Source organism: Macrobrachium rosenbergii, chromosome 23 (genome assembly GCF_040412425.1).
Source record: "Macrobrachium rosenbergii isolate ZJJX-2024 chromosome 23, ASM4041242v1, whole genome shotgun sequence".
In the NCBI taxonomy this organism is placed as follows: Eukaryota; Metazoa; Arthropoda; class Malacostraca; order Decapoda; family Palaemonidae; genus Macrobrachium; species Macrobrachium rosenbergii.
This window is the reverse complement of record NC_089763.1, coordinates 23,149,130-23,162,772: the sequence shown is the minus strand read 5'-3', so window position 1 is coordinate 23,162,772 and position 13,643 is coordinate 23,149,130. Positions and strand designations below refer to the sequence as shown.

Genomic DNA, 13,643 nt, shown 5'->3' with positions numbered 1-13,643 from the left:
AATCCTGGTCTGTCAGGGTGGGCATCAATGAGGGTGCTGACTTCATCCTCTGATGTCATCGAAGCCTTCTCCACCAAGCATTCTTGCTTTATCAATGGCTGAATGTTGAATTTCTCTCTACCAGAAGCCCTGTAATCGTAAACAGCCACAACTTCTTCTGAGTCTCCTTCATGTGTCATTCAACGATTGCTGATGATGGAGAGCAGTAGCAATTCGTGAATTTAGGCCAATAGTCCTTCAGCGTAAATTCACTGTCAGCATCCATTTCTCACAAGGTGCCAGTGTAGAGTACCAACAATCCAGTCTCAGGTCCATATGGAGGAGAGACACCTGGGAGGAGGAATAAGAGATTAAATTAATAAAGATCCAGAGGGTGGCCACCAGCATTGTCCATAACCAGGAGTACATTGAACTCCATGCCCAAGTCATTGAGGGATGAAGTTCTGATGGAACCAATTAGACATAAGGACTTGGGTGGTCCAGGTTTTGGGATTATGCCTCCAAACAGTGGCAGCAAATGTATGTTCTTATTCTTGAGGGCCCTGGGATTGGCAGCCCTGTACAGTATATAAGGCCTGGTTTTAGCATTAATCCAGATGCATTTCCACACATGATAAGGGTAACCCTATCCTTCTGGGCCTTGAACCCAGGAGCTCTGGCTTCGTCCTGCATGTGGTATGTTCGTGATCATTTCCAGAAACAATCCAACATATTGAACACCTGGAATAAGAGATTAAAATTTATTTAATAAAGTATAAAGCTAAAGACATTTAAAATTGTAATAAACAAGGGAATTCAGTTAAAAAATGTATTTATTTAATAAAATATAAAGAGAAAAGGTTTAAATTAAAATTTAATCAAATTAAAACCAACCTGTTCTGGAAGGTAGCCATTATCGCTGATGATCTTGAAAGACTGGATAAGTCGCAGCTGCTTCCATGCAGTTTTCCCATGCAGCGAAACATTCCTCAGTTTAGTACCTCTTTAGGAAATGGTGGAACCACCCCTTGCTGGCCTGATTATTACAGTATTATTATTAACAGTTTTATCAGACCACTGAGCTGATTAACAGCTCTCATATTTATTTTAAAAATAGAGATTTGCAAAAAGGCATACGCTTCCATACTGGACACACGAACACATTCCATGTCGTCGCGAGTCTTTAAAGTGCTGGTACAGCTGTCTTGCCTTCTCATGGATAATGTGCCATGAATGGGGGACATTATTCTTCCTACTGTCATTAATCCACATAGTCAATGATGACTCCATCCTGACAATGTTTTTGTCATGCACAGTCAACACTTTCTTGGCACTACCCAAGAAGTTAATCTTTATGGACTTTCTTCTTTATGTACCTGAAAATATTTAGAACTTGCCAAAATACTCATATTTAATTATAAAGAAAATTACTGTAGTGAAATTAATTACTATGTAAAATTTATATGTTACAGTACCGTATATCCTATACAGTATATTTGTACATTACTGTAAACATTTTCATCAATAAATGATTAATTGATTAGTTGCATACCAGACAGTACTCTCATTCGTGCCATAATGGCGAACATCTTGAGCATAACGTCTTCTCTGCTTCAACATATCCAGGAGGTCTGCCTTCTGTTTGAGAGTCATTTCTCTGGTGTTCTTTGCTGGTAGCCTGGAATTAGGGCATTTTGGGCATCTCGCACGATTAACAAGCACTGTACTATGAACAGAGATGAAAACATGAACAATCAGACGTTTCAAGTGAATGAGTGGAGCATGGTGAACTGAGAGATGAAGCAGAAGCCTTGTGGTAGGTACTATATTACCCAACATGCATTTTCTTTTTGGCGAGCTGTGTTTGGCTTTGGGTGAACATTTTGTAAGGAAGAAAAAAAGTTTTAGGGTATTGATATTTTGCTGTGTTTACATAAATGTTACAGCACAATGGTTGAGGCATGGGATGATTCTAAGGAAAGATCCACTAATTTTTCCAGCTGCCTTAATGTTGTCACGAAGCCCTTTGGAACACTCGTGAGCATGATGGTGCCTCCCTAAACCCCTGACAAAGCACCTCCTGAAGAAGGGGAAGAGGCACCCCACGAGGACGTGTAACTCCTCTGCTTTGCTGAGCAGTCATTCATTCATTGGATTGCACAGCTAATTCATCATTGTCATCATCATCATTGATCCCTGGTGAATACCCATATGATTTACGTAATCTTAATATTAAATATTTTTAATGTGCATATGTATTTTTGTTCCCCCCCTTCTCTCTCTCTCTCTCTCTCTCTCTCTCTCTCTGTGAATTACGTGCTTTATACCAATGTTTCCCCTGTTAAAGAAAACGTGATGGCTTCAATACTGTATGATAGAAAATGTGCGTGCCTGATTACAGTACTGTATAGCGGTAACTTGATTACTTTTTGCCCTGGTAAGAGTAATAATTGCAGGAGGGTACATTAATGTTGTAAGGTGACTTTGATATGATATTGGTGTTTTAGGATGATAGTTTAAGGTATATTTTTGTTTGAAATATTGAAATAGGTGCTTATAAGAGTTTTTAGAGGGGGGCCTTTGGTGTCTAAAGTATTAAAATACCTAGTTATAAGCATATTTAGAGGGGGGGTTCCAATATATCACGGAATTTTGGCATTCGCGGATGATTGTAGTACCTAAACCCCACGAATACTGGCTGTCAACCGTATAACAGGTTGTAAGAGCTAGTTCTCATTTGTTTTTTTTAGCATAAAGCTTGGCCCTTACAATTGGTATTTTAGATTTCTTCTCTAACATATACATTGAAGTTTAAATCAGTATTAATGTACCATTATGTACGATGCTATATTTACAAAATTATTTTTACAGTACATACTTGGATTTGTTCTCAGTTAATATCAATCACCTGTTTTTCCCACTTTACTTATGATTAGGTGGAATGTAGGGAACTTACTGTTTTCAGGAAGGTTTTAGGTTACATCAAATGTTTAAGTAAGTTTAATACAGAGATGATCTCATTTGCAGGTTCTTCACTTCATCTACTGGAAGGTGGTCTCCCAAATTCTGAATCTTCAAACAGAGAGGAGTCACAGCTGAATAATTATTCCAATCGAGCAAACTAGAACTGTTATGAGAAAGTGAAATATAAGTGGAAACTAAAATAGCCTACTATAAACTATCCGAAAAGGATAGTGTACCTACAGATAAGCTGTAGAGTGGTGGAGAGAGCGTCATCAAATTCATACAAAACATGACCCTGTGGTCTACAGGTCTGATACATGATGAACTTCTAGGTAGTTAGGCTTTCAGTTCACAGAGTCATGAATGAAAATTGCCATAACTGAGAGTTCCCTTCTGAAACAACTTGGCTCTCACAAGGAAATCATGAAATTACAATTGATTTTGAAACTGCTATAAATGTAGATAGTTCATCAGTTAGGAAAACTTGATTTCAGTGATATTAAGTAAGATATGTAAATATAAATGTACATACTACCCATGAATTTCAGCATGTACAGAGTTGAAAACAAGTATAAGTATCTTGTAGTGAAGGAGAAATTTCCCTGATCAGTTAGAAAATAGAGCATAAGTGTAACTTAAAAAGTTAGGCATTCAGTTTGCAGAGTCAAGGAATGAAAATTGCCATAACTGAGAGTCCACTTCTAAGACAAGTTAGCCTTTCACAAGGAAGTCGTATGAAATTGCAATTGATTTTTGAAACTGCTATCAACACTTCAAGGAAGTTAGGCATTCAGTTTGCAGAGTCAAGGAATAAAAATTGCCATAACTGAGAGTTCCCCTTGGACACATGAAATTACAATTGATTATTGAAACTGTTATCAATTTGGATTGTTCATCTGTGAGAAACACTCAATTTCAGTACAGTAATATTAACTAAGATATATATGAGAAATGAAGTGTTTACATAGTAGTCATTAATTTCATTATATACCGAAGTCAAACAAAGCATAAATATCTTGTGGTGAAGGAGAAGTTTCCCCGATCAGTTAGAAAGTAGAGCACAAGTTTGAGTTAAAATGGGAGGGACGTTTGAGTTTGTCAATGTTTTGACTTACACCGTAACTCAGAGCGTTGAATGTAACTGGAATCTCTTCAAGCAACATACTATTCCACATCAAGAGCAGTCTTAAAAGGAGCATGTAAAAATATGGACTAAGAGAACCAGGTTGGAATGATAATGTTCAAGGCTTATGAGACAGAAGAGGTAGTTTTGTCCTGAAATTGTACATGACAAATGACAAAAGGACCCACCTGATGGACAGACCAAGTGAGAGCTGATTGGGATGCCTCCCAAAAATAAGCACAAAAGATGATTGAGACCTACTTAGTGGCCTGTGCCATTAACACACTATGTTATCATGGGTGAGTGTTAGAAGCATTTAACAGAAAATCCTATAATAGCTTCTTCGGAGATTGTAGTCAGATAGGGATTACTGTTTTGTTAATTTCTTGAATGTGTACACAAATGTAAAGTGGAGAGAGATATGAATCTTGGGTAAAGTTAAACATACAAGAGTGTTTCAGTGGGAATTTGACTCTGAGTCTGGTCTGCTCAAAAATTATAAAATAATGCATTTTAGTCCTCAAAATGATCAACCATTTCCTATATGAAGCCTATTTTCGTTCTTGAGATAGACTAAAAATGAAAAATTACTCACCTGTTTGTGTAGAAATCTAACAATACCATGAAGTTAGGGTGTTTGTAAAATCCAGTTCAGAGAACCAAGTTGTAAATAAATCGTTAGAAGTTCATATAATAATTAAGGGTGTGATATCCTTCCCATATTAAACAAAGACTGTTCATAACCTAAATCTTAAAGTAAGAATACCAATGCTTATGTACTGCAATTCTCAAAAACTCTGATACACAGTAAATCAATAACTGAAGCAACTATGGTTTAAGTTTAAGGCAACAAAGTCGGATACGAGGAGTCCCTTCTGCTATGATGGAAGCTAGTTTACCAGTATGTATAAGACATGAACTAAAACTACCAGGAATTATTTGTACTTTGGCCGAAAATATTACCAGTTCTATGAAGGTAATACCTCGCAGGTTTTATTCCACATAACTATCCTAACTATGCTTGACTACCAAGAAGATATTCCGTAAAATCAATTAAAACTTTGTTAACCACAGTATTGAACTATTTGGTATTAATCATATGTCAACTCAAGGAAAATGACTGAAACCTATTATTTAGGTTATGCACAGTCTTTTTTTAATATGGGAAGAATATCACACCCTTAATTATTACATGTTTACATTCTAGGATTGGAGATATTTCAGAAATTAGTTTATGAATATCTATCTCAGATTTGATAACAGATTAAGAATTTGTCATAGTTTTCTTGTGGTAGATTATTCTCTTAATTTTGTATGAAGCTTGCCATGAAAATAATACAAGCACTTCTGACTTAACATAAAAAATAAATGAATTAAAATTTTAACGTAAGTATTGGAGAGTATGTTATCATGGGTATTATTATCATGGCATCTCTGCATAATAAATGAATTAAAATTTTAATGTAAACACTGGAGAGTATGTTATCATGGGTGTTATTATCATGGCATCTCTGCATATGTCAAGACACTGCTTGAATGTCAAAGTTACTATTTAAGTGTGACTTATTTGGAATGAATGTTACGTAGTGTTAAAGTTAGATTATATTTTTGTGCCATTAAGTGGGAAGATATAAGCTAACTTTAACAGTAGATGAGTCTCCAAATAATTAATTAACATAAAAATTTTCATTTTTTTGAAGTTTACTAATGTAGGCAAAAGGTTTAATAAGTAAACACAGATTTAGAGTGCTCCTATTTAAGGGAGTTTGGTACTCAAACTGCATTTGTTAGTTCAGGGAAAATATGGTTTTTTGGAGATGATATTTTAGGTAAACGAATCTGTAAGTAAACTCAAATTTAAAATTTTGCGTTAAAGAGAGTTAGGTATGGCTAGCATGTTATGTTAGGTATATGAATAAGTAAATTCAAAAGTGCTCTCTTTTTTTTTTTAGGAAAGTTTGCCAAGGATAAGTTTGGTATATAAATTAATAAGGATTCTCGGTTATGAAAAGGTTTTATTCCTTTTAATGTTAAACTGATAGGTAAAGGTTGTGGAAAGATTCAAATCATCTTGAGAACAAAATATTCTTCGGACTTTTGTTATAAAAGATGAATTCGTTTCTTAGTGGGTTTCTTAACTTTAGGAGGATAGTGGCTGTTTAATAAATCCAATATTTTTAAGTTTTCATACCAAGCAACTCATAAATATGTCTTTCCTTGGAAGGCCATTTGTATACTTTTCAGAAGAAAGACATTTTAGGAAGCCACATAAGCAGGTTGTTATATAAAGCATAGTTAATTTCAGGACACAAGGAAATTCTGAATAGTTGACAGAGATGAAATCGTAAGGGTTTTGTCTCAATTTAACTAGACATATCTTGGATGTTTGTAGCAATGTTTATGTAAACTGTTTGAAAAATTCTTATTTGTTATTTCTAAGTTAAAGGTTTGTCAATTTTAGAAAGTGGTACATCAACTTAATGGACCTCAGCTTAGCAGATTTCATTACTTAATGGACTTGTTCGAGTTAGATAAAAATTATAAAAATATTTTGAGCTTACCAGAGAAATCCAGTAAGTGCAATAGGTTTATCAGACAGTAGATTGAGGCTTTCTTGTTTGTTTCAGTAAGGGTGGAGGATGAACAAATAAACATTCTCTCTCTCTCTCTCTCTCTCTCTCTCTCTCTCTCTCTCTCTCACACACACTATTTTTATTGACATATCTTAATGCATTACTGCACAGTACTGTGCAAAACATTAATGTACTGTGACGTATTGTTTAGTTTTGCACATTTTTCAGTATTTGGGCATGAGTACAAGGTATGTGCACACATATGCACCATGTTAGGATAAACTGCATACTTTAGAATGTGTTTGCCTGCCCTCCCCTCTCTCTTTGCTCTCTCTCTCTCTCTCTCTCTTTCTCTCTCTCATCTCTCTCTCTTTTTTCATGAAGAATTTGGTGGTAATTACTGTATGGTTAAAAAGAAACAATTTATATGTTTCTTTTATGTAGACTTTTGTATACAGTACTTACACATTTTGTAAGCTCAAGTAAAGGTATGTACACATATCGATAGATGTATCTCTGAATTGAATGATAAGTAATTCAGTACTTTAAATTGAATGATTATTACAAAATACCAGTTAGGATAGGCTAGTAGATACTTAATACGGAATTGCACTAGACTATAAGCTATGAGAGTTAGCTCTGGGGTACCCTATCATGTAGGTCTTTGTCACTTACAGGATTTCATTATTTTACAGAAGGGGCAAACCCCCAGGCTGTCCATTAAGTTGAGGTGGCACTGCCAATACAACAGTGTCTTGAAATATGGAGAATATCTTTTAAGTGAAGGTAGAAATTCTTTTGTGTTAATGTTTCCTAAAATTCCCATTGAATTTCAGTAACATGGTCAAATCAGGCTTCAGTTAACTGTTATTGCTGAAAATTTCAGTGCTGTAATGTAAAATTGTTGTAATACCAAATTGTATATTAATTTTGTTGGATTTCTGTATTTCAGCTTTCTGCTTAGTTCTCATCAAGTCTTGTCTTTCACTTAGCTATAAAAGTTAGTTAATGCCTTTTTTTTTGTTTTAGCACTAGAAAGTAAAGCTAATAACTGTTGGAAAAAACTCTAGTGGCACCAAAAACTCAAGAGCATAACAATGTCCAATGTCTCCCTAGTTATAGTATACCTTGTGGACATTGCAATCTAGGTTTGATAAACTCTAAACTTGGAGACTTATGGCTATACAAATTTTCCCCACTGGCCAACATTCGAAGAGATCTCAAGTGGCAATATTTTTGGCTGTACACAGTAGTACACATTCAAGGCCATTTCTTCAGGCTCTTGTTGAGGTTGCTACTTAGAAGTACATAAGATTTACAGCACAGCTCAGAACTTAACAAGTTGCACACTTTTGCACTGTAGATGCAGTTCTGATCACTTGAACACTTGACAGCAGAAAACATGCATTTTTCTTATTGTAATAAAGCCCACATTCTTTGTTCTTGTTTCTCTCTCTTCTCTCTCTCTCTCTCTCTCTCTCTCTCTCTCTCTCTCTCTCTCTCTCTCTCTCTCTCTCTCTCTCTCTCTCTCTCATTGTTTTACTAAATCAGTTCTGCACATTGGTGCTTTTCCAAAGCTTACATGGTTCTCTGAAATGCTTTTTCACTACATGTTGCTGAAACTACCTTGTACTCCTTATTCTCTACTGGAGGAGTCTTGGGCACCTGACGTGCTTTACTAAAACCACCCCCACCCCCAAACACTGGGTAAATCTTTGGATGTAAATATTGTGTTGTTCACCCAATTCTCAAGTGGATTCTTAAGAATTTTGTCATAGATATTACTAGTTTAGGTTTTGTAACAAGATTTTAAATTATGAGTTTCATCTTCTCTTACTTTTGGAGAGAGGAGGCTTTTTGTATTTAGTACTGAGTACAAAGTGAGAACTAGAGCAGTGTCTGTAGTAAACATTCATATGTAAACCTGAACAATTTAAAGGAAATTGAAAATTGAATTTTGCTCATTATTGAGGGATGTAAGTTGAAGTACAGAAGTCCTTGTATATTTACATTGTGTAGATAGAAAACAAAACTGGAAATAATTAAAATAAAGGATTCCTTGGGGTCAGCATTGCAGTGCCCCGAGGAGGGAGTGCCCTCAGCAGAGGTATAAGCAGTCAGTTGATAGCACTGGAGCCGACTCAAAGGGCTGTTTTCTAAGCTGACAGCTGATTGCCAAGGTGGGAATAGCTTTATATACTTCCCTTGTGCTTTCCCAGATGTATTCCAATTTTCTGAGGAATGATTATAGACCTTTCAGATGTCATTATATGCAAGGAGTCCAAGGAGGGTTTGCAAAGGTTGCTACTGAGAACAAGCATTATTATATTACTTTCACTCTATGGTTGTATTGGTATACTAGCAAATGCTTGCTTGATGTGTAGTTATGATCTGGTGTGGTGTAGTAAGCCTGTGGATTTTAGCAGCTAGAGTTTTGTATCAAACGGTGTATGATGGTCGAAAAATCCCTATTTCATTTTTTCTGTTTTAAGTTTTCTTTGGGATTGCAAGCAGGAATTTTTCCCATGTCTCATTACAGAATTTGAGTCTCTTACTGTATTTTATCTCATAGACAAGGAGAAACAAGTGAGATCTCGTGCTTATGATGCATGTATTTTCAAATGTGTTACCATTTTACTGTTGGCTTTGTAGCTGACAGAATTTTTTTCTTAGAGCTGTGTATAAATTTTCCATGTGAATATTTTTGGGTATGATTACTTGATCTGCCAAAAGATATTTATATATGAAATTGACTTATTTTCATAGTGGGTAATTGACTAAAATTACGGTTGTATGGTTAGATCCAAAATACTGTATATACATGATCTCAAATTCTTCTGTCATTTTTTAAGAAAAGTTATTTTATGGAAATTTTTTATTCTGAACTGTCACATATTACTTATCAGTTCATGATTAGAGTGTGTCATTTGAAATGCAATTTCTTGGCAAAGTTCAAGTGAACTGGGTCAAAATTCTAACTTGTAGGGCATCGTTCACTGAGTTTAGAGTGCTTATTTTCTCGGGCAGAATTTATTTTTGTTGATGTTGGATTTGACTGATTGTATCACATGCTGGTTTTTTTTTAATAGTAGTTACATAAAAAATTGTTTCATGAGAGTATTTTCAAGCATTGAATATGATTTATATCCTGCCAGATGTCTTAAGAGATATAAAGTATTTCAGTCAGAGCATTTACAAAGTTAAAAGTAGTCTTAAAAGAACATTCAAAAGAACATCGTCTTATGGTGTAGTTTATGACAGGACTTTTAATTATGTTTCAGACACATACCATCCTTGCAAAAGGGGGTACCAGCTAGGGGCTTAAACGCCTTCTTTTCTTAGGCGTACACACTCATTCGTGTACTTGAAATAAAGAAGGGATAAATACCGCATTGGCTCTTTTAGAAATCTGTGTGAAAAACCTTTCAAGTTCATCACATTGGAGGAATTTTGATGAAAGTTTATGGCCTAAAATTGACAGAAACAAAACTATTTGACAAATCTTTAAATTCTTTACATGGGATAGAGTGGAAGAATGTGGCCTTGATATATGGGAAAGGTTAATAAACTACACTAAGTATCAGACCAAAAGTCATGATGGGATTTTAAGGCTGTGAGGTAATATTGAGGGCCCACTAAAGACTAAAGATTAATTTTAAAATGATGGTTTTTGCTGTCATGGAATGGGATGAGGAAACTATCATCATTTTTAGGTTACTTTTCTGATTGAAGGCTTAAATAATAAGAAAATACAGTACTCTTAATAAGAAAATACTGTACTTGTTAATTGTCTTTTTGTGTTCGTAGGATTTCTTTGAAGGTCTGTAGACAAAGAAAGTTTTGTATTGGTTGAGAGAGCTTTGTGTTGTTTCTCAGAATATGAGATGCATGTCCCTGACATAGGTGCTTAAGTAACGGTGGTACTGTTTTGGAGAATTTTGTTGCATGGAGAATATGTGATGAGATTAGATTTCAGTGCTTTGAGAATATTTAGATATACAGTATAACTGGTAGACCTTTTTCATGTTGAACCATCGGGTGACTTGGCAGCAGTACAGAGTGGAGACCTGGGTAGTAGATATTCTACAGGTGGGATATCTACTCCCCTTCGAGTTTCCCCCGCCCCTCTCTGAGTGTCCGCTTCATCGATCAACATACACTCAAGGCTTGCTGAAGCATCTAGCTCTCCAAGTGGAAGTGAAGAATATGATGGAAAAAGGAGCTGTGGAGGTAGTGAAGGACCCTTCTCCATGCTTCGTACAGCCATGTCTTTATGGTTCCCAAAGCATCGGGCAATTAGAGACTGGTCATAGACCTGTCTGCTCTCAACTTTTTCATCTAGCAGCCATCAGGAAGAACAATTTCAAGCTCACAATAGACCTGAAGGATGCACTTCCAGATTCCAGTCCACCAATCATCCCGGAAGTTTCTTCGCTTCAGTCTGGGAGAGGTAGTTTATCAATTCAAGGTACTTTGCTTGGACCTTTCACCTGCCCCACGGGTGTTCACAAGAGTGTTCACCCTAGTCTCAACTTGGGCTCATTCTCACAGGATACACATCCTGAGATACCTTGACAACGGGGTAGTCCTGGCAAGTTCTTGGGTAAAGCTATTCCAAGATGGGGACTGTCTGCTCCAATTTTGTCACAGTTTAGGCATTGTGATAAATTTGGAGAAGTTGAGTCTCACGCCCAGCCAAAGAATTCTTTACCTGGGGCATGCTTATAGATATGACAGTGGTGAGGGTATTCCCATCAAAGCAACACCTCAACAAGTTCAGGAGCATTGTCCAGTTCTTCCTGTCCAGGCAGAAGCGACCAGCTTGTCAGTAGCAGGTTGTTCTCGGTTACCTGTCGTCCCTAGGGAAGCTTGTTCCTCATGGACATCTCTACCTTCAGTCTCTTCAGTGGAGACTAAGAGAGTTTTGGTCCCCTTCAAGGGATTCTCTTTTTTTTCAAGTTCCTCTCTTGAAGGAAGTGAGACAAGACTTAGCATGGTGGCTGGGTGGCAGGAACCTGACCATAAAAGTGCCCATTCAGTCTCCCCCTCTGGAGATTCTTCTGTTCTCAGACGCCTCGTACGAGGGTTGGGCAGCACACTTGGAAGATCTCCTAACTCCAGGAGTGTGGAATTGCCAAAACAAACAGCTCCACATCAACATCCTGGAGCTGAAAGCAGCCTTCCTAGCACTTCAGGAGTTTCAAGAAAGGGTGACAGGGCACTCCATGGTTCTCATGTCCAACAACACTACAGTGGTAGCTTATGTCAACAAGCGGGGTGCTAGTGTCCCATCAACTTCACGAACTGACAGTAAAACTGCACCAGTGGGAAATCACTCACTAGTGGATCTCTCAGCCAGGTACATTCCAGTCAAGACGAACATTGTGGCAGACAAACTGAGTCATCGAGGCCAAGTGCTGGGGACAGAGTGGTCACTGCATCAGGAGGTAGTGGAAAGACTTTTTCATCTGTGGGGAAGGCCAACAGTAGACCCTTTTGTGACAATATACAACAAAAGATCTCGAGGTATTTTGTTCAGTCATTCCAGATCCCTGGGCCATGGCAGAATACACCCTAAAACACCTTTGGAACAACCTGGACGATTGCGCCTTTCCCCCTTTTGCCAATCCAACAAGGAATCAACAGAGTGGTGATTTCTGAGAACCTTAGGGTGACCCTAGTGGCTCCCTTGTGGCCATGCGCAGAAGGGTACCCTGATTGCCTAGCTTTGCTGACTAAGACATGGAGGGAGATTCCTCCCTGGCACAAGCTTCTTTGCCAGCCACACATCGAGTGGTTTCACCAATCGGTAGGGTCCCTATCTTCACGGCTGGAGACTATCCGGTATCTCCTGCGAGTGAGTAGCCTTTCTCGCAGAGCAGTGTCGGAGGTTTCTGGTTGTCTCAGAAGATCATTTACAACCATGTACCGAGGAAAATGGGCCGTCTACTGTGATTGGTGTCGTCAACGGGGTTTCTCTCCAGTCAGGACTACTATTCAACAAGTAGTGGACTTCCTCATTTTCTCCATAGGGAGAAACTTCTTTCTGTGTCAGCCATCAAGGACTATAGAGCTGCTTTAGGATTGGTTCTGAGTTTGAAAAATATGGACCTTTTGAATTCGTTGGAAATCTCTATACTTCTCAAAAGTTTTGAGCAATCCTATTCCCCAAGAGATCTTACACCTCCTAATTGGGACTTGACCCTAGTGGTCCATATGAACCCTTACAGGGTTCATCAGACAGAAATTTAACCCTCAAAACGGTTTTCTTACTGGCATTAGCTTCATCAAAGAAAGTTGGTGAACTTCATGGATACTCTTTTAATGTTAAACGCACTAGGGTCGTAGCCTTCGAATTTGTCCCGGAATTTATATCTAAGAATCAAAATCCCTCGGTTCATGATGACAGATTCGAGTCTTTCTCAGTCCCCTTTGGAGATTTTGGATGCTGCGTAGCTATCTGAAAAGGACTGCATCTCAGACCTGAGTGTTGAAGACTTTGTTAGCACAGGCTGGAACAAGAAAGAAGTGTCCAAGAATACCATCTCCTTTTGGCTACATGAAGTGATTAGACAAGTGTACAGTACATCTTCACATTCAGATACCAATATAGTTTATGGAAGAGCACATGATGTTAGGGGCCTAGGCCCTTCCATCGCTTTCAAAAAGAACTTGTTGGTTCACAGGATTTTGAAGGCCGGTACGTGGCTCCGCCTAACCACCTTCGCATCCTTCTATCTGCAGGACGTTGCTCACAGATCCTTGGATACTTTTTCCTTGGGTTTAGTGGTTGCTGCTCAACAAGTTGTGTAGCTCATCCAGTCCCCCTTGCAGGACAGTTTGTATCTTACCTAAGACGTTGGTTATGAAAGTGAGAGTGAATGGGATGACTAGTCTTCTTTCTTTTTCTTTTTCTCCTCTGCCAACAGACACTGGAAAGATTTGTTCTATCATGTTCTGGAACTGGTTAGATATAGGTGAGTGAGCTTCCATTCTATTTAGCT

At 37.6% G+C, this 13,643-nt stretch overlaps 1 protein-coding gene across 2 annotated transcripts in view; it reads left to right on the top strand.

Annotated features, from left to right (window-relative positions):
- The window catches only part of LOC136851375 (uncharacterized), a 29,300-nt gene extending 23,749 nt beyond the window's left edge, over positions 1-5,551 (top strand). For both annotated transcript variants that reach the window (XM_067125431.1, XM_067125429.1), the window contains one exon: positions 3,007-5,551. The gene's annotated coding sequence lies outside the window, so the exon portion shown is untranslated. The remainder of the gene's footprint in view (positions 1-3,006) is intronic.
- Positions 5,552-13,643: the final 8,092 nt, after the last annotated feature.